The sequence below is a fragment of the Zootermopsis nevadensis genome, unplaced genomic scaffold, assembly GCF_977971745.1.
Source record: "Zootermopsis nevadensis isolate Lab colony 2312 unplaced genomic scaffold, Znev_1.0 Znev_ptg000002l, whole genome shotgun sequence".
NCBI classification, from domain to species: domain Eukaryota; kingdom Metazoa; phylum Arthropoda; class Insecta; order Blattodea; family Termopsidae; genus Zootermopsis; species Zootermopsis nevadensis.
Window position 1 is genome coordinate 23,192,952 of NW_028259134.1, and position 8,180 is coordinate 23,201,131.

Below are 8,180 nucleotides of genomic sequence, written 5' to 3' on the forward strand. Positions count from 1 at the left end.
CTGGGGAATATTAATTTTCATTACTGCAACACCACACAATTTTTAAGACCATTAGAAAGTCATTCCTGGATTGGACTTGTATAATAAACATCTTCCTACATTTTCAGATCAAATTGTCTAATAATGCTAAGAACAACCAAACCTTGGGTTTAAAGTGTTTGCTGAAACAAATAAATGCAGCTATCACATGGATGTACTTTGCTTGGAAGCAAATTGTAGGTTATGTTTTGGCAATTAATCAATATCTTTGTACTTCAGACTGAATTACAAAAAAAAACAACAGCTTCTAGTATAAACTAATTAAATTTCTGGACCAACAATATTTGCCCACCTGCTAACTTTTAAACAAACCCTTTCAAAAACCTGCACTTCTCACTTCAGCAGGAAAATAACCAGCCATGACTCAGCTTTACCTCAAGCAAGCCCACGTCCAGCCATTGGGTTCCACAGAGCAACCTGCCAGCGTCTCCATCAAACTGAATTACCACACTGCATTTAGTATATTACAATGTTTTCATAAATCAAACTATTATAACACACGGCAATTACTATTGTTTCACAATTTGTAGCACTAAATCCACATCACTTTCATCCACAGAAGCAAAATCACAAGATAACTCAGACTAGGTTATCCGTGCGACACACAAACAAAGACAGATACGTCATTTGATGACGTATTTCCGGTTTATCGCAATCGTCAGAATTCGATTCGAGAATCGAGATCCTACGAGTTATACTCTTTGCGGGGCTCACTACAGACTACCTGATGACGTAATGAGAACGGAGAAAATATACTGTGTCGCGCTCGGTGTCGGTGGACTGCTGGTCAGTGTGCTCGCCCCTGGACCCACAGTTCTAGGGTTCGCGGGTTTAAAACCCGGCCGAGATCTATTTTTGAAGGTAATACAAATTCATAGCACAAATTCCAATTTAAGACACGTAAAAGAACCATCCAAAATGTTTCTTAAGCAAAATACAGTGGCCTGTTTTCTCATCCTTGTCTCTCCAGATGGCTCTAGCAGACAAATAAGGATTGAGTAGAAATTTTGCAGAGGCAGTGGGGTCACTCTTTATCTCCACTTCTCCATACGCCTTCACGTCTTAGTACCTATTCACAACTTTTAATTACATGATTGCCTTCTGGGTTGTAAAGCCGTGTAGTCTACTAGAATTTTATCAACGTTTCAGAGGTACCTGCTGCCTCCATAATCGGGGCGATGAGTACTCGCGTTGCCGTGAGAACTTGAAATCCTACACTGAACTGTACTTGACAAAATACTGTAAACGGTCATATAAAATTCTGCAGGAGGTGAAAAACGCGGAAGTATATAAAGAGAAAGAAAGAAAGAAAGAAAGAAAGAAAGAGGAAAGTAATAAAATCGCTGGTTTCCGAAATCAAAACAATGTCTAATTTGTTCAAATGTTTCGGTGTAACAGGTAAACAACCGACGGAAAGCAGGTTATCGTCCATAACGCTTCGCAGTTTAATAACATTACTTATAAAAAAAATTGTATTGTGTAAGTTTACAGTTTCCCCTTGCCCAAACCGAATTTTTATTGATGGACCGGAGGAGGGGGACATTAGATCCGTGTAAGGAAATTTTTGATACGCTTGTAGTTTCTTTTGTGGCGAATTGGTCTCGTCCCAGCACCTGTTCTCAGAGAGACGCACAATTCGGAAATCTAATGCAAGTGATTTACACACATAACACAACAAAAACACAAAGAAGCCCTCATCATTGTTCGGGAAATTGAAAAACATAAATAAATATCAGTGGCTTACCTCAGATCGATTCAGGACGGTCTTGCTACGATGAACAAAAGACTCTTCACTCTTCAAGCTGAAAAATAATACCTGGTACCGTTAACATTATGGCTAAAAAGCAGGTCATGTTCCTTGGTAAACTACCTGTTTACACTTCCTCATGTACTGCGGTTGCAGCGCCCTGTAATAGCTTTAACTACACTGCACACTTGTATTGTTCTATATTCATTTTTCTTACATAATATTCCGTTCCAAGTTAGAAATTTTATAAATTCGAATTATTTTTAGTAACAATTCGTACAAACTTAAAAACAAATACATGAACAAAAATGCGACAATTTTAAAATTATACTATGTCTCAAAAATTAAAAATACCTTCACTTAATTTAAAGGTATCATCACAAATTTTGCATTTAAACTTGTACTTCGCCCTCTGAGGTATTAAAATCATGTTAAGTAATATTTAAGAATTCAGTCCGTACCGCGAAGAAAACACTACACTTCACCATTACAAAGATCAACTGGTTAACGCTGTTTAAGGAAATAATCGCTGTTTAGAGTGAGAATCATACGAAACACGTAAATACAGTGTGTGGGAAAAATATAGAGTTTTTTAATGTTAAAGAAGGTGGTATACATAGTTACCATTGTGTTGTAACGGGTTAATATTTTATGATAAAAAAGCAAATAAATCATTGTGAAGTTATTAACAGAGAGTGCAATTCAAATGCAGTTGTACCATGTCTCAAGAATTCAAACAAAATTCATGTCTGTTCAGAGTGCACGAACTTTACAGAGCAGAAACGTGTACAAAGAAATTGAAGGATAAGAGAATGAAGATACTAAGTGATAAAATATCCCAATAAAGCGGAATAAGGACCTACCATCACCACCGCTTAACGTAACAGACACTGCGAAAAAGCCCTGATTTAGGAACAGCTGAAACCTGCCACCGCCCCATTTTACTGCGTGCTTGGCGACTATCAGCGTTATCACACTTTCCCTTCTATACTCTTCGTTTCAACATTTATCTTAATTTTCCCTCTTTCGTCCGTCATTTCTCCATCTCCTTCTTTCGTAATATCCATTTTCATCCTTCATTTTCCTCGCTTTTCCTTAATTTTCTTATTTCACGTTCTTTCCTCTTCCCTTCAAGCCCATGTTCTCCTTCCCTCCTCCTTTCTAACCTTCTCTTTGTACACCGACTCTACCTCAAGGACCTCTCATCACCTGCTCGTCGTCGCGTAATCCTCGCCTCTTCCTGGTGGCTTCTTCATAATGCACAAAGCAGCTTTGAGCCAAGCATCAAAAGAAGTACAGTCACTGACAGGTGCCACTCTCAAAACGCAATTCCATCACACCATGATGACAAAAAAGGCCCACGCGTCCACACAGCAAATAAAATTTACATTTTCTTAACTACGTGTTAACACACGCACTGTAGAATCCAGATGCACTTCCTTTAAAATCACCGACGTTTCAGTGTTTCAACAGCCTCAGGTTACGGGTAAATACGTATTACCATATTTTCCCAAATATGATGGGCATCCCAATTTTTAAATTTAAATTTTGTAACTTTTTAAACCAGTTGCAAAAATTTTTATGTAATGCTTTACAAATAAAATGACAAACCTCAAGTGCGAAAAAACATAACTCAGAATGTTTTCCTTACTTTCAAACGCAAAGTTATTTCATTTCTCAAATAAATGACAACGCCAAAGCACTTTATCTGGGGCATCTGTTATCACAACCAAAAATAATTAAATTTTCAATTTTCCTTATTGGACAGAGTTCAATAAGGAAGTGGGATGCATTACCTGTGGGAAAAATTCACCACTGTCTATTCAGCTGGAGGCTGAGTGGGCCCCAGAAAAATTCTGGACGTCGTGAAGCTAAAATCCCTGCCTCTACTAGGAATTTCGTTAATTTTAAGTTTTCGTTATAAACGTCTGGACTCCTGACAGAGAAGCTAAATCTACTCTAGATCTGTCAATCAAAGAGTAGCCCAAATATGCTGTAAGTGTTTGCTAATAATAAGTTATGAAACTGCTACCATTTCTAGCACTTCTCACGACATCAAACAAAACAAAACAAAACTAAACTAACCTAACCTAACATAACTCAACCTAACCTAACCTAACCTAACCCAACCTAACATAACCTAACCTAACGTAACCTAACCTAACATAACCCAACCTAACCTAACCTAACCTAACTCAACCTAACCTAACCTAACCTAACCTAACTCAACCTAACCTAACCCAACCTAACCTAACCTAACATAACCTAACCTAACATAACCTAAGCTAACCTAACTCAACCTAACCTAACTCAACCTAACCTAACCCAACCTAACATAACCTAACCTAACGTAACCTAACCTAACATAACCTAACCTAACCTAACCTAACCTAACTCAACCTAACCTAACCTAACCTAACTCAACCCAACCTAACCCAACCTAACCTAACATAACCTAACCTAACTCAACCTAACCTAACCTAACCTAACCTAACTCAACCCAACCTAACCCAACCTAACCTAACATAACCTAACCTAACTCAACCTAACCTAACCTAACATAACCTAACCTAACCTAACCTAACCTAACTCAACCTAACCTAACCTAACCTAACCTAACTCAACCCAACCTAACCCAACCTAACCTAACTCAACCTAACCTAACTCAACCTAACCTAACCCAACCTAACATAACCTAACCTAACGTAACCTAACCTAACCTAACCTAACCTAACCTAACTAAACCTAACCTAACCTAACCTAACCTAACTCAACCCAACCTAACCCAACCTAACATAACCTAACCTAACCTAACATAACCTAACCTAACCTAACCTAACCTAACTCAACCTAACCTAACCTAACCTAACCTAACTCAACCCAACCTAACCCAACCTAACCTAACATAACCTAACCTAACTCAACCTAACCTAACCTAACCTAACCTAACTCAACCCAACCTAACCTAACCTAACATAACCTAACCTAACTCAACCTAACCTAACCTAACATAACCTAACCTAACCTAACCTAACCTAACTCAACCTAACCTAACCTAACCTAACCTAACTCAACCCAACCTAACCCAACCTAACCTAACTCAACCTAACCTAACTCAACCTAACCTAACCCAACCTAACATAACCTAACCTAACGTAACCTAACCTAACATAACCTAACCTAACATAACCTAACCTAACCTAACTCAACCTAACCTAACTCAACCTAACCTAACCCAACCTAACATAACCTAACCTAACCTAACATAACCTAACCTAACCTAACCTAACCTAACTCAACCTAACCTAACCTAACCTAACCTAACTCAACCCAACCTAACCCAACCTAACCTAACATAACCTAACCTAACTCAACCTAACCTAACCTAACCTAACCTAACTCAACCCAACCTAACCCAACCTAACCTAACATAACCTAACCTAACTCAACCTAACCTAACCTAACATAACCTAACCTAACCTAACCTAACCTAACTCAACCTAACCTAACCTAACCTAACCTAACTCAACCCAACCTAACCCAACCTAACCTAACTCAACCTAACCTAACTCAACCTAACCTAACCCAACCTAACATAACCTAACCTAACGTAACCTAACCTAACATAACCTAACCTAACATAACCTAACCTAACCTAACTCAACCTAACCTAACCCAACCTAACATAACCTAACATAACTTTTTTCGTCATCTGGCATCGTACTCTGAGGCACTAATACAAATCTCAAGACTCTGAAAACAAATAATTCAGCAAAATATTCTGGCACGAGAAGAATTAAAGACTCAGATCTTTCTGACGCACAGAGGCAGTGGTCCTTGGCCGTGACTACCTCGGACGTACGCCCTCCCCGCCATCCGAATCGCCTTAAACATCTCTATTGGGTTATAATCGTCACTGTAATGTCACAGCTGCCTTCCTTAGACGAAATCCATGTTCAGTAACACAATGCCCTGGTAATAGCTCGGAGTGCCCACTCAGATACATCTGTTTTGAACGTATCAGGGCTTCAGGAACGGGTTTATACGTGAGATGAAATTCAAAAGCCTTCTCTACGCACATTAAAAGCAGGTAAAGCTTGTTGTCGGCCTGAGGATGCTGGAGAGAACAAATGAGCATCTCAATGCAATGTTCAGACAGACAAAACATCCTTGTCTTCGGAGAAAAATTGATATGGATTTACGGGTATATGACAACTCGTGTTGAAGCTACCTGCATGATGCATTAGGCTAATGAATTATTTCTTTTTATTGCCGATTTCAAAGCGAGCGAAGGAAATTTATAACGTCTGCGGAGTCCTTTCAAAATTGTGTGGAGAGAGTTTATAAATGGTGTCTAACCACGCATGCGCAACACGTTCTTTTTCTGCCTGCGTCTTTCTGGCTACTTCTTTTGTGCGCAGGCGTCGGTTTTTTGTTGTTGTTGATTTATTCGTCGCCTAACTTAATGTTCTTTGCCGGAATTTTCCTGGAGTAACTGAGGACCACCAGGAGAAACCTCGGTTAGGACAGACGGTCTCCGGAACAAATAAGACATGAAGATTAAATACGAATGTTCTGAAAAACACAATAGGCTACGTCAGATGGACTCAAATACGACACTGACTTCTACTCATTAACATAAATGAGATATAATTTTTATTTTTTATAAAGCTGGCTTTTTTTTAATAACAGACACCAATTTGTGTTTTACATAAAATTCCAGAACGTAATATTACATATTTTTAAGATACTTTTATTTTCTTAACGTCCAATCAAATGCTACAGTAATTTGTAAAGAAACCATTAGAAATGAGAAACGTAAAAAGTAAACAGTAGCCTCTATGAATTATCTCGTTTTATCAAACATTTAGAAGGAAAAATATTTTAAATCTTTCTCTTTTTTTATGTGTAAATATATTTTAATTGGCCGCTCGCCTTGAAGGAACGTGGACCGCACGTAAGAGGACATTTTACAAAATGTCGCATTTACAGAGGAATTTTTGAGCATCGAACAGTCGCTGAGCTAGCCAAGAAATTATCAGCCCATTATGGGACCCTAAGATTCATTACCGTGTTCACAATAACCCTGAATTGGTCTCTAACCCAAGCCAGATCAATCCATTCCTGACTTCCCCAATAAAAATTTATTAAATGTTCATTTGGACTCGAATTCCTGTGAAATTCGTGTTCCCGATGGGATGACGAGATTGAAGCAGGGGAGGACTCCGTTCCGTTCCGACTGAAGTTTGTTATGAACCGGTCCACGTCTTACTTTCAAGCAGAACAACGTTAAATCAACGAGTTACGTACCTCAGTTTCAAAACCGGGAAACCTACCGCGACATAGAAAATTCAGACGCATTCTGCTACCAACTGCAAATAAAACAAATTCCCTCCTATATTCAGCGGAGAAACTAAATTTCGTCTAGATTCGTCATTGCTATAAGCGAGATATATCGCAAACGAGACGAAAAGGATTAAAAGTGAACGATATCATAAAAGCAGCGAAAATATTTTACTTTGGTTCAGTGACAACTATGATTAAGTATTCATACCGAAACACTTCATTAAAACGAGGAATTTAATTGTGTTCGTGATAAAATGTCTCTCATGGGCACACACGTATATAAATGTCACAAAAAAGTTTAAAAAAATAAAAAACAATGCAGCTATGCTTCATAACAAAGAAACAACTTGTCAAATGTTGAGAGCATCAGTTTTTAAAACAAAATAATCTGTTCGTACACGATGTACGAACAAGACGTATCAAGACTACACCCGAACGTGTATCAGTGGCGTGCAGACAGAAATCACTATAAAACAAAATGTAATCCTTCGTCAGGGAACTCGTGGTGGGATGTTTACTGACCATTCGTGAGGCGAATTCAGAGAGAGATAGAGAGAGATAAAATGTACACTCTACTCAAAAAGGTTAGTTAACTGGCGAACGTACAGATTGTGGTGTTTCAGCTAAAAATTTTCACGAGTCATTTCACAGGCATTTAACTCGCTAAACCGAATCGAAAGTCTTGTCTTTGTTGCTGGTTGAAACAAAGAAAAATTAATGTATAAGTAACGAAATAAGAACATTTAAAAGCGGGAGAAATAGTAACAACACGTCCCGTTCGACAGAAGTGTCTGCACGCCACTGAAACCCGGTAAATAATTTGCATATAGAACCCACTTCGGACTGAAGCAAGTGGGCCACACCCTGGTCCATGTGTGTACACAAAGGCACCTCATTATAGCATTACTCTATTGTTATAATATCATTATCTGTAGCGTACACGTGCTTTTCTGCAATCTAGATACAGAGAGGTTTCCTTCCATTAGTTATGATACACCCTTACCGCGCATGCGTGGCGGCGGAGGGCGACACGGGAACTGGTCAGCTG

At 38.6% G+C, this 8,180-nt stretch overlaps 1 long non-coding RNA gene across 1 annotated transcript in view; it reads right to left on the reverse strand.

Moving 5' to 3' along the window:
- Positions 1–647, reverse strand: part of LOC110832123 (uncharacterized) — a 173,015-nt gene extending 172,368 nt beyond the window's left edge. Inside the window, exon 1 of the long non-coding RNA XR_015536639.1 lies at positions 414–647. This is a non-coding gene — a long non-coding RNA (uncharacterized LOC110832123). The remainder of the gene's footprint in view (positions 1–413) is intronic.
- Positions 648–8,180: the final 7,533 nt, after the last annotated feature.